Here is a 19,116-nt window from a genome sequence, read left to right on the forward strand (position 1 = left end):
ATAATATGAAATAGTAGATAAATCAGATACAGGATCCTATGTTTTTTTAAGGTAATTCATCTTCTGAAGAAAAAAATAGGGTGAACATACAAGTAAATTGAACAACCACTGAACATCACAGATTTTCATCTATAAGATGCTACCTTTGGTGTCACTGCTTCCAGAAGCTGTCCCTAATTTCCTTTTTTTTCCTGTGAAAATTACTTCCTCCTTTGGATCTCCCTCCGTTCTGCCTCCCTCTGTTATATAATATATTGCATATTATATTTGCTGTGGTCTGTTTACATGTCTCTCTTAATAGCTGATTGTTTTTTGTGAGTGGGTTTCACGTATTATTTGTATCTCCAGGGCTTGGTGTACAGTATGTAGTTGAGTCCAAGGAATGAATGATGGTCCAAATCACTGAAGATCCTTTAGAGTTGGCGGTGGGTTTCTGATGATAGGGTAATTTAGTGAAAGCTAGCTTATAGTATGAAAAAGGGGTTTTTAAAAAACAAAATTTCTATAGAATTTATTGCAAGTTACTATGTTATGAAAACAAAAGCAAATCATTCCTAATGTGTCAAATTTGTGAGCTGATTAATTTAAATAAAAATATATGACCCTCATCACACAAACAAATAACTCTAAGTCTACTCTGAAAATCTACTCAATCAAGAAGCATCTATTTGGGGACTTTGTACCTAGTATCACATACGGGTCACTGGCAATCAGTTCTAATATTTTGGGAAATACTGAGAAAACTAACAAATTTTTATGAGAATTGATTATTCTTGCTCTTCCAAGAGACTTATAGATCCAGATGAAATTAGCTTGGAAAAAGGTTTTATTTTTAGTCCAGAAAATCTTCGAAGTCCAATACACTTATGGGCTAATCAGAGACTCAAGAACCTTGATAAAGATAAGTACTCTTGGAAATCCTTGGAAATTGAGCAGTCTTATTTTGAATTAGCATGTTTTAGTCAAAGGTATGAAATTAATAAAGTATCAGCTAAAAATTTTTGGAATGCACCCCAATGCCAAATGACCACCAAGATATTATTTCTCACTATGATGACTCTTTGATTCAAGACAGAAGGCATCAAAAATACTGCCAGATATAAAATAAACTTTACTCTACTGCCTCTGCTCTCCAAAGAAATCTTATTTTTTAATATAAGAAACTCACTGAATTAAATGAATGTTAATTAAAGATAGGATAAGTAAAACTGGGAGAAAGAAGACTTCTAATCATATAGGTAGTCCATGAAAGAATTAATCATAATAAGAGAAGAATCATTTTTCCAGCAGCCCCTCTGCCATGAATGATATTTTCATGAGTGTGGGCCACCTTCTCCAATGGATACTGAAACCTATTACAGGTTTCAACCAACAAATTTCTGTCTGGCTTGAAGGGCTGCTGCGAATTGCTGAAATTCCTCCTTGGTTGATGAAAAGAGAGCAACTCCAATTATACTAAACTTTGCCGTGGTGTTCCATGAGTTTATTTCAATAGGACCTCTGTTGCCAATAATTATTACTCGTTGTCCATATGACAGAAGTTTCAAATCATTGCTAAGATTTACATTAGTTAACATTTCAATAATCACATCAACTCCTTTTTCACCAACAGATTTCGTAATTTTATCAGTATAATTAACTACTCTGTGATTAAACACTTCATGGGCTCCATTTTGCAAAACAATCTTTTGTCCCTCCTCAGTACCAGCTGTGCCCAAGACCTTTAAGCCATAAGCTCTAGCAATTTGGCATGTTGCTAATCCAACTCCTCCACTAGCCCCGTGAAACAGAACACTTTCTCCAGCTTTCACACTGGCACTGCAGAGCAGAGCTCGATAAGCAGTAAAATACGGGACACTGATGGCAGCCCCTTGTTTAAAGTCCAGTTTTTCAGGTAGTGTATAATCAGTGTGATCTGCTGCAAGAGCATACTCTGCATAGCCCTCAGAGATTGTGCTGGTAGTGAAAACTCTGTCACCTTTCTTGAAAGCAGATACATTATCTCCAACAGTTTCTATTACCCCAGGCATGTCTGAGCCAGTAGTATAGGGTAAGAGTGGTTTTCTGCTATAAGTACCAGAGCGAATATACGTTTCTACTGGGTTTACTCCACACATGTGGACTTTAATTAGAACCTGATGGTCTTTTGGAATTACTACTGCAACATCCAACGGTAGTTTCAGCACTCTTGGTCCACCAAATTAAAAACTCTAACAGCTATCACCAACTTCTGTCCAGTCACTGTGATGATCTAGATACTGGTTCTACAGTGGAATCAAAGTCTGCGAGGGCTCCCTCAGATTCCACACAAGAACAAGGCTGGCCTGGCTGTCTCCAACTTTTGCAGGCTGGAAAAGCGGGTATTATCCTTTTGTCCCCAATTGGACCTATGAAAAGGAAGTTTTACATAAAGACTGATATAAATGGCTAATAAATCAGAGAAATCACTTACAATTTGATTGTAGACACGTCTATGTATGATTAATATGTATCTGTATACAGTTCATTTTAGGAAGACTTTAGTGTTACAAATTGCCAAGAGATCACCTGTGAAAAACCTTCTATTCTCATTGGGGATTTAAACCTTTATCAACCATTACTTCTTCCTTATAATCTGGGATACTGAGATTTTTATCTTGTTGGGGTTGCTGATTAAATTCTTCTAAAATGCTTAGCACAATGTTTGGGAAATAGTAAGTACTGAAAAAACATTAGCTTTACTATTATTAGATGATACCATACTTAGATTCCTCCAATTTATACCACATGTCTCTTGATATATATTGAGGGAACTCCCATCTATATGTTTGGAGTAGTGCATGAGCAAAGCCACCAGCTCAGAAAAAGGAAGGCATCTAAAACTTTAGACGTCAAAGTTAAGCACATAACAAAATTCTTGAATATTTTGCGAGTTAGGTATAAAAAATATGGTGGGATTATATATTATAAACATATTTTTTCAGAATGTAGAAAAGCCATTTAAATATTTTAAGAATGCTTTCTCCTATCATAAGGGCTTTCTTGTTATGAACAATATATCACATGCATGAGAGAAGGCGGTGGCTCCTTTCATTTCCCCAAAACACCTTTTTGATGGTAAATTTGAGGCAGCTGTGGTTTACCAAAATATAAACCCAGCGAAGTACACCATAACTAGTATATATTTACATTTTGACTCATGGTGCCTGTCAGACTGTAATCATAGGAGAACAAGTAATATTACTCAGACTTCGTTGTTTAATCTTCCATTCATTTGTTTTCCAAGTCTGTTTCAGTCTGTGGGAAGGTTCCCTTTTAATTACAACATGTGGTCCTGATTTCTGCAATTTGTCTTCATTTGCCATTTTGAGGTGGCTACGAAAATCCTCTGATAAACTCCTCATTTCCCAATTCTATGCCTATAAGCCTCATTGAGTTGGATTCATCCTAAATACATTAGAAATCACATCAGCACCTTCAGATCAGCAAGTTACTTTTTAATAAATTACTGTCTTAATGTTAGATGCTATTTTAAAAGCATGAAAGAGAGCAGTTTCCAAATATGTGTAACTACTTCCAGGGAATAGTAAACTGGAGCATTTAATTAAATGAGGGCCCTAAACTTTTATTATGCTGTCATTGGATATTTGAATAACTATCTGTAAATTAGTTCTATTTGTGCAGAAGTGATTTTCTAAATCCAATTGTCCCTATTTCAAAATATAGTTCTAGTTCCTGGGCAAAACTGGTAATGGAATGGTCATGTCTCCATAACTAAAACAAATTAGAGGTTGTAGCAATAAACTGAATTCACAGACAGGAAAAAATAAACCTTTGAACTGTATTTTTTTTTTTTTTTCCCTGAACTGATTGGGTAATTTACTCAACTAATTTTATATAGTCATTAAAAAGTCAATTCTCCACCCTAGAATTTCTTCCACTCAAGTGAACAATATTGATGCATATATTTGGATGAAAAAAATCCCTCTACTCTTAGAAGTATCTGGATATATGTCTTGAATAAGCTTCCTCATTTAGGTCACAGAAATTTATTCAAAGAGAAACCAAACAAAGATAATAATAACAACATCAACACCATTTGTTGAGCAAATGTGACAAAACTTTTTTCCACATTAAGGTATAATTGACAATTTAAAATTATATGTATTTAAAGTGTATAGCTTGATGATTTGATATACATATACATTATGAAATAATCAGCATAATCAAGTTAATTAAAATATCCATCACCTCACAGTTACCATTTTCTTTCTTTCTCTTTCTTTTTTCCCTTTCTTTTCTCCTTTTTGTGTCAAGAACGTTTAAGATCTACCCTCTTAGCAAATTTCAAGTATATAATACAGCATTGTTAACTATAGTCGTGTTGTTATATAATAGATCTGCAGTACTTACTCATCTTGCATAACTGAAACTTTGCGCCACTTTGCCAACATCTCCCCATTTCCCTCTCTCTCCAGCTCCTGGCAGCTACTATTATACTCGCTGTTTCCATGAGTTTGATTCTTTAACTTCTACATATAAGCAGGCCTACACAGTATTTGTTTTTCTGTGCCTGGCTTATTTCACTTGGCATAATATCCTCCAGGTTCATTCATGTCGCAAATGACAGGATTTCCTTCTTTTTTAAGGCTGAATAATATTTCATTGTGTATATATTCCACATTTTCTTTATTCATTCATCTGTTGATGGACATTTGTTATTTCTATATCTTGGCTAATGTGAATAACGATGCAATGAACACAGGAGTGCAGCTATCTCTTCGAGATCCTAATTTCATTTCCTTTGGATATATAACCAGAAGTGGGATTGCTGGATCATAAGGTAATTCTATTTTTGATTTTTTGAGGAACCTCTGTACTGTTTTCCATTAATACCAATTTACATTCCCACCAACAGCATGCAAGTGTTATCTATTCTTCACATCCTCACCATCATTTGTTATCTTTTGCTATGTGATTAAACTTGATCATACTTTAATCCTTACAACAAATTTGTTGGGTGAGGGCTATTCTTAGAATTATATATATTTGGAACTTTCTGCTAAGATTGGTTAAGTAACTCACCCAAGCTTGCACAGCTGGTAAGTATCAAAACTGATATTAAAATCCCAGCCCATCTGGTGTTAGTGCCTGGGAACCCTTGTTCTTTCCTCTACAAAATACAGTTGATGCAGAGTGGAATCATTTTATCATCTATTCAATAGTCTTGATTTTTCAAAAAAGCTACAAGACATGGATTAAATGGTCATAAAAATATATCTAATAAGAACGCAATTGTATCTTCCTTAATAGTTCCTTTTTCTGTCATCTGTTTTTCTCTTTCTCCACCTAGGATATTTGCAGAATTTTACTGTTAACCCTCTAACTTTTCCTCTGTCCTCAGTCTCCTGCTCCCACACACCGTTAACATAAAAGAATTTCCTTTCAAATTATGCAACTAAGTTCACAACTCACATGGACAATTATCATATAGGTAAATTTATTAACCTAAATGATGGCCACATTTTTGCCAAGATTCACCAGTTCTGATGTTAGTTGCCAATAGAATAGATTTGTCAATGATTTGGTGAGATCAAGTAATAAATTACCCGAAGGATGAAAAATAAACAATTACTGCAGTTCCTGTTGACCAATCTACCCAGCTAATCCCTGAAATTTCCTTTTACTTGAGAGAATTCAGTCAGAATGGCTCCGAAAGGTAACTATATATACACAAGAGCCACCACATATGGGTTGATTTCTAAGTGCCAGACACTGTGGTAAGAGCTGTATGGGCATTGTAGAGGATACCAACATCAATAAAGCAAATGTAGTTTTAGCGAGGCCACAGCCCTGGAGTTTAAGGAATCGCCTAACTTTTTAGAATCGCACATTGAAATGCTAAGCTTGGGAATAACAGAAAACTTTCCCAGGACTAAAGTCTCTGTTGTAGATTAAAAAAATTGTAACTCAGTAAAAATGCTTGCTATGAGGGCAGTCCTCCTTGGTGCAGCAAAACCTAATGATTGTTGCCATGATGAATATCTCATTGTTCTTTTTGTAACCACCTATGTTCCTTTTCTGTAACTTTCTTGCCTGGAGAATAAAAACAGAGAGAAAACCTCTTTGGGTTTATGTCCTAGGAATCCTGATCTCTTGAAGGATTTGCCTGGGAATTAACCCCTTCCAGGCCTCTCACTGCTCTGGAGAAATGGGTTTTGAGTAATCCTTTGCCTCTCCATCACCTGGAGAGGTGACAGGCATTACTGCATTTACTCTTCTTACAGAGACCACATTGCCTAGAGGTTAACAATATGTACTAATAATGGCTCTGTGTCCTTGTGAGATAGCAGGTGCTCAGTTTCCAAGGGTTCAGATTTCAAGATACTCCTTTGAGTTTTAGGCCACTCTCTTGGGTCTCAAACCACTCCTGTAGGACTCAAGCTCGTCCCTGAGTCCTGAGTTACGGTGGCCTGTGGCACCTGTTTTCGGTACCAGCATGTGGAGATTGAGCCCACAGGGGGCAGATTTATATAATCTCAGTGGCTGAGCATGCTCAGTAAAAAGGAGTTAAATCCCTTGAATGACCTCCCACTGGAGGCACTAGAGAGCACCTAGAATATTCTAAGTGTATTTGGTGCATGTGATGGAATTTAACCAATGAACATGTTCTAAAAGAAACCAACTGAGCATGTGCAGGATTAGGTTCCATAATTGGTAACCAATCCCTTAGTTGAATATTCATTAGATAGCATGAGTATGTATTAGATAGTGAAACTATAAAAGTTGAATCCTGGTAGAAGGCGGGGCTGTTGCTCACTCTCCTGGAGCCAGCCCACACTTAGCCTGAGGTGTGTATTTCCTACTTTTTGTATCAAACTTGCCTTTAGCAAGCTGTGCTCATGCTCGAGCCAGCCCAGACTTTGTGAAGTATGTAGTTCTTATTCTTTACATTAAACTTGTTTTCACTTTCTGCTGTGACTCTGCTCTTGAATTCTTTCCTGTGCTAGAATGAAGAACCTGGTAAGAGGATAGGGTGGGTTGAGGTAAGCTATTGGGCTTCCCCACACCCTCTCCTCTGGTAGCACTTGGGCAAGCAATGGAAACTATTTTTCAGTTTCCACATTTGTAAAATGGGGCTGGTAGTAGTTCACAGAGTTGAAGTAAGAAATGAATTAACTTACACAGGCCCTTACAATAGGACTTAGCATGGAGATCGCATTCAATTTATGTTGGCCGTGAATTCTAATGACCTTATGAAGTAGGTACTATGTGGGGAAAATAGGATAATTTAGTCAGGCTCCCTCGACATTTCTTGTAAACAAGTTGTGTGTGTGTGGAGTTAGTGCGCATGTGTACCAATGTATCTTTTTAGTTAATTGCTTTTGTGTGTTCTTCAGTTTGTGGAGCAGAAGCTGGTGACAGAGCTCGAGTCTCAAAATAGAACATGTTTACTCTGCTGAAAGCTGCTCAGTTTCAGTTTGTCTTTGGACTTTGCCCATAGCAGTTGAGTTTCTGAGTTTCTCTGTGGACTGCCTAGCTCTCAGACGTGTGTGCTGAATAAAGACTATTCCTTCTTCAGCCAAGGCTTCAAGGACATGTTTGCTGGTTACCTAGCTCATAGACCTGCGTGAAGGGGTCTGGTGACCCAGCCTGGTGTGTGAGGGGTTTGGTGACCTACCCTGGCATGTGAAGAGTTTGTGACCCAGTCTGTGAATGGGTTCGAGGGGTCTGTGAACTCCAGACCTAGCTCTAGCTCTACATACTATTATGATCATCTTCTGCAGTTTGGGAAGTTGAAGCTGAGAGGTGGCACATGGCAGAGGCAGGTTTTTAAAACTGGTATGTTTGACTTCAAAACCTGAGCTCCCTATGCACTGTGCTGTTCTGCCTCTCAAGATAAGATGTGTAGAGTGGGAAAAAGAACCTATGGTGTCAGCTGCAAGGCTCCTAACTATCACGTGATGCTGGCTCCCTAGGTGACTTCCTGGGGGTGAAGTGAAAGGAAATCTGGCACCAAGCTGGCTGAGGGGCAGTGTGAGAATTTTGAAGCTTCCTCCACCCAGGTGGGAATGTGAGTGACGCAAATCATCTCAGCAAAGGCTTAACCGCAGCCAGGAGACTCCTCTGGTGCTGATGAAAGTGTACAGATGAAATGCAGAAGCGGGGGAGCCTTCACACACCTCCAGCCCTTCCTGTCTCTCGGAATACTCACGCCCTCTGGCAAAAACCAGCTACAGAAATCTGTCGCTCACTCACCGCCTTGGAGAAACCCACACAGTGGACCTTCTTGGCAGGTGGGTGATAATTAAGTTATTGAGCTTCTACTGTGCCTCTTCTCGAGAATCTTATGAATTAGGTGTAATTATCCTGTTTAAGAAATGAGAAAGTAAGGCTCAGAGGGATTAAGTGAATTGCCCAAGGTTAATATACACCTTGTAAGTGGACAACACTGGACTCAAACACTGATCTATATCTTAATCCAAAATCCATGTTCGCTATTCAGGGCTGTTCCTTTGGCGTGGGAATATTATGAAATCATTAGTTTTCCTGATTGTTTTTTGCTGCTGCTATCTTTTGACCAACTCATTTCTTGATACTGATTTTATCCAAAAATAAGAACATGCTATGGAATTCTTGGGGTAGCAGTTGAAATTAAGTGTTCAAATTTAAGAGCTTGTATTACTGGACTATGTGTGGATCATTATTTTTCCATACCATCTCCTTCTTTCCCCTACTACCTTATATATTTGACATCTGATTATTATAATCTTTTTAGAGGTTTTTGAACACACTCACTTGTGGGAAAGTGCCAGGTAAAATTGTTACAGGCAGATATTTGGGTCCTCATAGCCTTGCAATAGAGGGGAGGAAATAACTTTTGGGCCCATGAAAATGTGTACTGCAAAAATTTTCTTGAAGTTCTGTGCAAGGTGTACATAATTTCATGAGTAAAATAATCAGTCAATACTAGCAAGATTAGAAATGGTCATTGCTTTTGCTGTTTCAAGCTTGTAGCAAATTATCCATTTTTACACGAGAAAGTCTATGGGAGAGTTAGAGGACTTGATCTGCCTCTCTTTACTGCTTCTTTTTTTTTTTCTTTCTTTAAAAGATGACCAGTAAGGGGATCTTAACCCTTGAATTGGTGTTGTCAGCACCACACTCTCCCAAGTGAGTGAACCGGCTATCCTTAAATGGGATCCGAACCCATGGCCTTGGTGTTATCAGCACCACACTCTCCCGAGTGAGCCACGGGCCAGCCCTCTCTTTACTGCTTCTAAAGAAGGGACTGAAGCTTCATAAGTCTAGTCCTTCACCCTCCTAGTTCTGACCTTCCCCTTCCTATAGGTAATGAACATGTTGCCTGCAGTAGGTGTTTGTCAAATCTTTTACTACCGTCTCATCACTGGTGATCAACACATGTGCTCTGAAAATCTTTTCTATGTAGCGCACACTCTGAGGTCCAGCATCAGACAGCCTGTGGTTGGAATCCTGGCCCTTGTATCTATGGCAGCATAAAGAGCATGTACCACATCCATATCAAAACACAGATGGTAACCTCATCCTTTAATGTTGAAGTTGTTTTACTTTTATCTGCTAGCAAGGACGGCTAATAACTGCTTGCTTTTGTTTCCATAAGAAATATATATATATACATACACACCCATATATACACACACGTATATTATATACATATATATGAGGGTACTTTAAAAAGTTTGTGGAAAAATTGAATTAAAAGATAATATGAATCTTTCCATGAACTTTTTGAAGACCCGTCATATATATACACATATATGTATACATATATGTGTATATTATATGTATATTATGTACATATAGGGCACATACTGAAATTTGAAAGCATTGCGTCTCATAACTAGTCTATCTCAAGAGTAATTCACATCAATCTCTGCCAACCCTCTCTCCAGTGACCACTCTCTACCTCCAATTTCATAAAAATAGCAAATATTCTATAGTATTTTATCTGCAGGGAACATTGTTGAGTTGCAGTAGTAGTAACTGTATTTGTTTACTTTTTTCTTGAGAAATTTAAAAATGTTTTTTATGCTTTAAAAATAGAACAAGAAAAAAAATCTAGAAGAACTTATCTCTGTCATAATGTCATCCTGAAAAGTGACTTTAAGATGAAGACTTCTCCCTGAATAAAGGCTGTCGGATTTAGCATTCAGCTCTCACTTTCATTCAACAGAGTTGTTGTCTTAGACCCAAGGTTTCCCTAGAGATAATGATTCCACCAGGGGAAGCAATATGTGAAATTGTTGCGAGAAAGTTTTTGTGTGAAATTGTGACTCCTGCCAGAGATGTCATATGTTTTAGTTAACTTTCTTCCCAGGAACTAGGAAAATTTCCCAAGCCCCAGATAAATACAGCTGGAATGCTATCCAGAAGCACAGGGCTGAAGACTCGATTTTGTACTCCCTTTGATTCTGGTTGAGATAAAGCCTCTATTCTATTTCCCTTAAGGTGAAAGTCCAATTCACTTTGAAAATTATAAAGCCTTAGTCCACTGAAAGAAAATGATTAAGATTTCTGTCACTGCTATTACAATTTATACCATAGTAAATGTACCTAAGGAAGGCGATGGCCTCTGCTGGATTTCTTCCAGAGCTCCCTAAGGAATAGAAGCATGCAGCTGACAGCGATAGGACAGCCTGCTTCTGCCTCTTCCTGCTCAAGCCTTCAGTGTGGTAAACTATGCACCACATTGCTGTTGGTTAGCAACTCTGCACGTACGCAGTGCAGCTGTAATTAATGTTCCCCATGTTGACTCTCAGGAACTACAATACCATGAAGTGCCCTTCAGAATTATCAAGGAGAAATTAAATTATGCTCAATACAGTTTTAGGGCAATTTTACTCGTGATTTAAAGCCACCTCCACAGGGATGGGCTGGAGCTGGTTTCTACTGGCTTGTGAGAGCCGACTGTTAAATGGGAAGGAATTTTTTGAGCCGGATGTTAAACCTTTGAAATTGGGCCATGGTGGGAGTATTTATATCACAGATATTGGCATCTGCTAAAAATCAGGGGTACCCCCCAATAACTGATTTATCAGCACACCATTGTCTATACCTTTGAAACTGCATAATCTAAATAATTAATATCCATTAGCTAGAACAGCGCAGCTCACTCATGCTGGAAATACATATATATACATGTATATATTTTTTGACTGGTAAGGGGATCGCAACCCTCGGCACGGTGTGGTCAGCACCACGCTCAGCCAGTGAGCACACCGGCTATCCCTAAACAGGATTCGAACCCGCGGCCTTGGCGCTACCAGCGCCGCACTCTCCCAAGTGAGCCATGGGGCTGGCCCATGCCGGAAATATTTTACTGATGAGTCTTGCTAGGCTGAAAAGCCAGTTAATACCTGTATTAGATTCCTGCAGCTTCTGTAACAAATTATCACAAACTTGGTTGCTTAAAAACTATTTAAATGTATTCTCTCGTAGTTCTGGAGGCCAGAAGTCTAAATCACTGGGCCAAAATCCCGGTATCTGCAGGGATGTGCTCCCTCCAGAGGCTCTAGGAGAGAAACTGTTCCTTGCCTTTTCCAGCTTCTGGTGGCTACTGGCATTTCTTGGCTTGTGACTATGTCACTCCAGTTTTCAAGGCCAGCATTTTCAAATCTCTCTCTGCTTTAGCTTCACTATTTTCACATTTTCTTTTCGTGTGTGTGTGTGTGTGTGTGTGTGTGTGTGTGTGATGAAATCTTCCTCTGCTTCTTCTTATAAGAACACTATGATTGCATTTAGGGTTCACCCAGATAATCCAGGATAATCTCTCCCATATCAAGAACTTGAACTTAATCTCATCTGCAAAGATCCCCACCTCTACATAAGGTAACATTTACAGGTTCCATTAGGACCTGGTATCTTTGGGAGGGTCATTTTCCAGCTTTCTGCAGTACCCTCCTCAGCAGCCCCTTATGTATATAAACACACGGCACTGATGTAACATCCTTAACAAACTACAAGGTCTTAATGATAAAGTCTTAATGATAATGATAGTGGCAGGTCTTTATGGAGTACTTGCTATGTACCAGGCAAAGTGCTTAGCACATAGTAATCTCTTTATCTCATTATTACTTCTTCCCAAATCAAGAAATATGTGCTCAAGTGTCATAAATGCTCTTTTTGGAGCACCAGAATCTAAACTGACATGTCATGATTTATATGCCTTGTTTCTCTACACCCTCTATCTCAAAGCCATTCCCTGGCACTGTCATAAGGTTGTTCTAGGGGCTCCTATTTTATGTAGCCTGCTTTTCCTATCCTAATTTCATAGTTTCCAACCCAGTCCCTTTGACACACTCAGGGGACTTATCTCTAACACCAACACTGGGCTTGATTAAGGGGAGTATGGAAAGTATATCTATTGGCTAGGAATGACCTCTCTGGTATGCAAGTGAATGGAATGCTCTGGGCCAAGGTCAGTTCCTGGGTGAAACCACAACTGTCACTAGCATATCTCAAGAGGTGGTTTGGCGAGGGCCATGAACCATGCCTATGGGTAGGCCTGTAATTCTCTATTCTGTTATCCTTGGCCAGTCTGCTTTTCAGAGGTTCTCTCCTGCTCTGTCTGAACAACTCACTATTTCATTTCTACAACTTGCTGCAGGCGAAGGCAAGGAGAAAAGAAGTGATGTTTGGGGACTGCCCACTCTGTAGGGCTCTGCGCTGGGAGCTTTACATATCAGGCAAAGGATGGTATAAAATCCAAGAACATTGTCTCATGTTATTTTTTGTAGCTGCAATTAATAATCTGGTAGAACTGTTTTAAAGATGTAATACAGGAAGTCAATTGGGTTTGGGTGTCACATTTAATATATAATTTCCAGTTGTGCATAAAATTTGGTTGAATCTGGCCTATATGGTAACTAGTGTTTTATGAAGGAATTTAGGCTGGTTTAGCATAGTTTTAGAAATGCTCTTGGGAGGTTTTGTATACAGGTGAGAAATGGATTCCTAGAAATTGGACAGAGTCAACAGTAGCAAGCAAAGGGCAGAGTTGAAAAAGGTTGTGTTGGCTCCACTACTCTGACTGGAAGTTTCCTAATCTCTCAGAGCCTCAGTTTCTTTCTCTATAAAATTGTGATAAAAGCTACTTCCTTCCAGGGTTTTTGGAAGGATCAAAACTGAATTGAGGTATATGAAATGCCTAGCATATGCTAAGTATTCAATAAGCGGTAGCTATCATTATTACACATATTAGTAGCTCTGCCATAGATTGAATATTTGTGTCCCTCCACCCCCATTCATATGTCAAAATTCTAACTCCCAAGGTGATGGTATAAGGAGGTGGGGCCTTTATTAGATAAAGAGACCCCAGAGAGCTAGATAGCCCCTTCTACCATGTGACGTTACAGTGAAAAGTCAATAATCTACAACCCAGAAGAGGGCCCCAGAACCCAATCATGCTGCCACCCTGATCTTGAACTTCCAGCCTCCGGAACTGTAAGAAATAAATTTCTGTTGTTTATAAGCTACCCAGTTTACAGCATTTTGTTATAGTACCCTGAATAGTCCAAGACAAGCTCTAAATGAGCAAATACTCTAACAGTGTTTCAGAGAAAACACCATCTTGCTTTAGTTGCTTGAATAATGCAAGCAGTGCCTCTATTCTTCCCTTTCCACTTCCGCAGTGCAATAGCAATATGGATAGCACCTTTTCCTCTTCTGGGAAGCGTTCTCTGGCCTTGCCAGGTCCCTGCCCTTTCCCTCTTGGGAGCCTTTCAACTCTACCTCCGTTAGAGTAACCCTCACTCAAAATAGCCTTTGCTATGTTTATAGGCTTATCTCTAAAGACCGCAAGACATTTGGCTCCTTGAGAGTGGGGAGTATCTTATTTCTGAATCTTTACTACCTAGCATAATTCCTGGAATGTGGAGGGGGCACGAACCATTCTTATTGAATTGAATTTGGTTGAAGTTTCAACTTTTTTTTTTTTTTGACCGGTAAGGGGATCGTAACCCTTGCCTCGGTGTTGTCTGCACCATGCTCAGCCAGTGAGCGCACCGGCCATCCCTATACAGGATCCGAACCTGCGGCCTTGGCGCTACCAGCACCGCACTTACCCGAGTGAGCCATGGGGCCGGCCCTGGATTGAATATTCTAATCCAATCTTCTCTCGTGGGAAAGAGGATCAATGCCATTGCTATGTTTTCTACATTCCTTCCTAAACCTTATTTACTTTGGCTTTTGGTTGGCTCTTGGGACAGAGAGAGGCAATGCTTAACTTTTGTGATTTCAGACTCCCTCTGAAAGACTAATTACTGACATGATGTAACTGAATGGGAAATGACTTTAGGCTACCATCAACCCTATAAACTAACATTTGAGGGCATTGAGCTAAATCCTTTATATGCGTAATCTTATTTAGTCCTTCCCATAACCCTGTGAAGTAGGTATTATTTTTATGTCTATTCTATAGCTAAAAAAACTGAGGTACAGTGAGTAACTTGACCAGAGTTATAGTAAGGCTAGGATTGAACCTGGGTTGACATGACTTTCAAGTCTGGCTTTTGAGTGCCACATTATACTATGTCTAGATTCAAATATTTTCTTAAGCTGCATTAAAGGAATGATTCCAAGAAAGAAAGGTAATTCAGTCTTTTAATAAATGCTAACTGAGCACCTATTAGGAATTCTGTGGAGGTATGAGATTATGCCCTAAAAAAAAAAAAAAAGAGAGAAAGAAAGAAAACGGCACAGCAGGGCCTGGACTAGGCTGAGGCTAGCAAGGGACCAAGGGTACCTTATCCAAGGACGCACACACCTTTAGTGCCAACTTTGCAGTTGAATGACCTGCATCTCCCAAAACCTCTGTGCCTGGCTGGCCTCACCCTGGGAAGCTCAGTATCCAGTAAGAACCCCATATCAATAAGGGTTAGACCAGGAAATAGAAACCACACAGTGATTGAACAAGGAAAGTTTTATAATATAAAGAATTATTAACTAGCTGTCTATTTAGAAATCTATGAGGATACAGAGGGAGAGAGTCTGACAAGGGAAGCAAAGGAGTTTTGACCTTCAGGACAAGAGGGAGGACTTTGTTTTTCCCTTAAGGCTGTGCCTGAGCGAGCATGACTTGCCCTTTTTATTAGGCAACATTAGACTCTGCAGCATTTCCTTTCAGATCACCCGAGGCATTTAGGCTATTTAAAAAATCTAAATAACATCTCAGTCAAGCTAACATTCAGAGAGAGAAATGTTTTAATCTGTCTTTTCCCAGAATGGCCTTTAGGTCTTGGAGAGAGTGCATACAGGCTGGGTGATGGTCGATATAGCTGAAGATTTATGGGAACCCGGAGGTGTTGGCCAAGGCACACATAAATCTCAAGGAAAAATTAAATATAATTTAATATCATACAAACCACACAGTAGAATCTGAATGCAGGTCAAATCACAACAGCTGTTTGTTATTTCTCATTTAAACTACAATGACAAAGCATTGCTTAAACAAATTCCCTTCTTTTCTAGAACGTTCAAAGTATTTAATATTTGCATGATGATTAATCTCCAGCTCCAGAGGAAATTCCCAAAGGGAGAGACAACACAGAAGCATTTTAAATTGCAACAACATGGCAAAGAGAATAGAGGGAATGTACCAAATCCTCAGTTTTGGGGCCTACTCTCAGGAGAATTCTAAGTAATGATGGTCATCCTGTTGAATATTAAACTGAGGACAGTATGGCCAAGAGAACACAGTCCCAAACATTTGGACAATATGTACCATCTAGGCCAAAGGTACAGCTCCAGTTAAGGGATTATACCACACTCCATATTTATGGAGTGGTAGATCTTGAGTATTTTAAGAACATTTTATTCTGTTCTTTAAAAGTGCTCAATCATTTTTCTCAGAGCACTGGAACCCTTCCCCCCGCCCCCACCCTCAAGGAAAGCTTTGAATATTTTCTTTTTCATAGACGGCCTTAACCTGCTGTTTATTTGCTGTGATTTTGGGGGCTCTGGAAGCTTCGGCTGTGGAAAGGACAGCAGGTTTGAAGTGCACTCGTGGACCTCAGGGGTTTGACCTGTCAAATTAAGGAGTTGGGCTAGATCAATGGCTCTCAGCCTGACTGCACTTTAGAATCACTTGGGGAACTTAAAAATAATACTCAAGCCCACACACGACCTCAGACTAATTAAATCTAAATCTTCGGCAGGTGGGCCCAGGGTGTTCCTGTTTTAAAAAAACCTTTCCAAGAGATGCCCACATGCAGCCAGAGCTGAAAGCCACTTCTAGCCCTAATACATGATACTTCTGTGACGAACATTCTTGTGGATAAATCTTTGTGCACATTTTCAAAATTGTTATCAGTAGGATAAATTCTCATTGAGAGTCAACTTCATGTGAACATTTGTATGCATTTGGATAAAGCCTAAATGAGAGTACATAAAAATAAAAACAACCATATTAGGGTATGGGGATAAAGGGAATTTTTCATCAGAATTTCCAAAACGTTATATTGTTTTCATAACAAAAAACAACTAACGATTAAACACTCCCTCCCCGTTCTCACTTTTTGCACTTTTGACTTTCGGGCTGTTTTTCAGAAGGCTGTTGAAGCCTGACCTCTGAGTATGATAAAGGCATCTATTTGTGTCATTTGGTCAGAGCTTTCTGTCTGTCTCTGCTCTGAAAGGGTAGTTCATGAAAGAAGTTGAAAGTTCTATGTAGGTATCGACATTCTCATCGTTGAGGGCTAATGTAAATTGGTCATTCAGTGTGTATTCAATTATAATCACTAAACACATCTCATGAGTCATTTCTGGAACCCAATACTAAATGCATAGGTAATGGATAATATTCATCAACCACGGCCATCATAAATATTCATCTGAAGTCTTCACTAGGGGCTTAGTGACATGTTAAAGGTATTTGTGGAGAAAATGAAAATGATAAATTCTATCTATATTCTCTCTTATTTGAAAGGCTAATTCATTTTTAGAGTACTCTTTGATAAAATTTCCTTAAAAAAGTCCTCTGTTTTCAAGCTAATACTTTTACATAAAGATAGTTTACTAATGTTTTGTTTGTTGAATGGACATTAGCCAATTCAGAGAAGAGTTACATTAAGCAGTGTTCTTAAATGTTTAAATTGGTGCCTTACTAATAGTACTTTGGAGTTGTTTTTTAATGAAAAAAGGTGGCAGTGATCCATTCCCATCCTCACCTGGCCTCCTTGGTGATCAATAAACCATCTGAAGATTGTTGGATGAGGTTGTTATCCAGTCTGTGAAGAGAATAGATCAGGGATTGGCAAACATTTCTTTAAAGGGCCAGATAGTAAATATTTTAGTTTTTACTACTCAGTTGTGGTGTCGTAGCATTAAAGCAGCCATAAGCAATATGTAAATGAATGAATATGACTGTATTCCAAAGAACTTTATTTACCAAAACAGGTGGCAGACTGGATTTGGCTTGTGGACCATAGTTGGCCTGCTTCTGTAATACAGCAAACCCAGCAAGGTGTTAAATTGGCTCTCAGGTTGCAGTGGAAGGGTGTAAGCTAGGATTGGGGATTTTAATTAAACCTAAAGAAGGCAGTGGGTGTTAGGGTTCTATATTAGCAAATAGGTCCACTATGATAGGAAGAATCATGGGAAACGTTAATAATAAGAGTGGTAATATCAATGGCTAATGCTTACTGAGGGCTTCCCATACAACTTGGGTTAAATACTTTTCACGTTTTATCTCATGTCATTTTTATAATGACCTTGAGTAGACATTATTATATTCTCATTTTGTAGATGAGGAAATTGAAGCACAGAGAAGTTATGTAAATTTCCCAAAGACACACAGCTAGTGTCATAGCTGAGATGTGAACCCAGATAGTCTGACTGTTCATCTAACAGGGATGCGTTATGACTTCCACCCAGAGGACCAAGCCAAGTCCGAAGTCTTCCAATGGGGAGGGAATAGAAGGGTTTCTTTATAGATACCGTAGTCTCTGTTCAGGGTTTAGGGGTTCAGTAAGCTGCAGATGGGCCAGAAATAGTGCTGTGGCTTGTTCACTGTGGGGAGACAATTCTCCATGGGTCTCTCATATACCTGCATGTCTTCAAGCAGAGGCATTGACAGCCTTTTTTCAGGACTATGTTTTCAAGAGTGTTTGCATATTGAACAGCCTTGGAAGGTAGAGGTAGTATCTCCCTCTGGAACAGAGAGGTTTGTGTGCTGACAATATAATAAAGTCAATGTCTCTTTTTGGGGTGAGGTTGGGCAAGTTTGCTTACAGCCCAGTATAAAAGATTGGGGTTCATCAGCTGTGTTGGAACCCACTGTATGTGCAGTATCTACCTGGGCTACTCTGTGTCACCCCCTTGGACCTGGGGTGGCAAGGAGAACTGATGTGAACATGAATCTGATGGCTTGCTGTGCTGAATGTAATGAAGTCCTTTGTCTTAGGCTCAGGAGTCTCATTCTTCTGCCAGCATCCATGAATCTGTGGCAGGCTAACTTGTTATTGGGCACGGAGGGTAAAATCTCACACCTCTCTCAGCCCTTGACATCCACAGGAGGCACAACGGGTCGTGACGGCTGGTCTGAGGATGAAGGCTGTCCACTCTTGGTGAAGCTTTATGCCATTTTTAATTATGGATGAATGAAGGCCAGAAGGCCCTACTCAAACCAGAGAGTGGCAAGCCTCTACAAGCACCCATAGCTCTTGGTTGCATTACTAGCAGAGTGCTATGGTCCTTTGAGAAGTTCTAGAGCTGGCTACAAGAAGTTAAAGATGTACAGTTGATTCACTGAAATGATTTCCAATGAACCATAGCTGTAACATAAATATTACATTCCAGCAATCTAATAGAGTGGTTCCCAAACTTAGCTTCTCATCAGAGTCACATGGTAACATTAGAATAACAACAATAAATCAACAGATTCCTGAGCACCACTTTATATATAATGAATCAGAATATCTGGAGAAGAGGCCCAGAAATCAATATTTTACAAAGGTTTCCCACATTGTTTAGATGTAGTTAGTTCCTGCACTGTTCTAATGATAAGGATTGAATTACCTGCAGACAAATCCTGCTTCTCTGTATCTAAATTCCTTCATTTGTTACACAGTTACTCTAGAATTGTGCTGTCCTAGCCAC

General features: G+C 39.2%; 1 pseudogene; it reads right to left on the reverse strand.

Moving 5' to 3' along the window:
- Nucleotides 1–1,258: 1,258 nt before the first annotated feature.
- Nucleotides 1,259–19,116, reverse strand: part of LOC134362500 (quinone oxidoreductase-like) — a 152,156-nt pseudogene continuing 134,298 nt past the window's right edge.

The sequence above is a fragment of the Cynocephalus volans genome, chromosome 14 (assembly GCF_027409185.1).
Source record: "Cynocephalus volans isolate mCynVol1 chromosome 14, mCynVol1.pri, whole genome shotgun sequence".
In the NCBI taxonomy this organism is placed as follows: domain Eukaryota; kingdom Metazoa; phylum Chordata; class Mammalia; order Dermoptera; family Cynocephalidae; genus Cynocephalus; species Cynocephalus volans.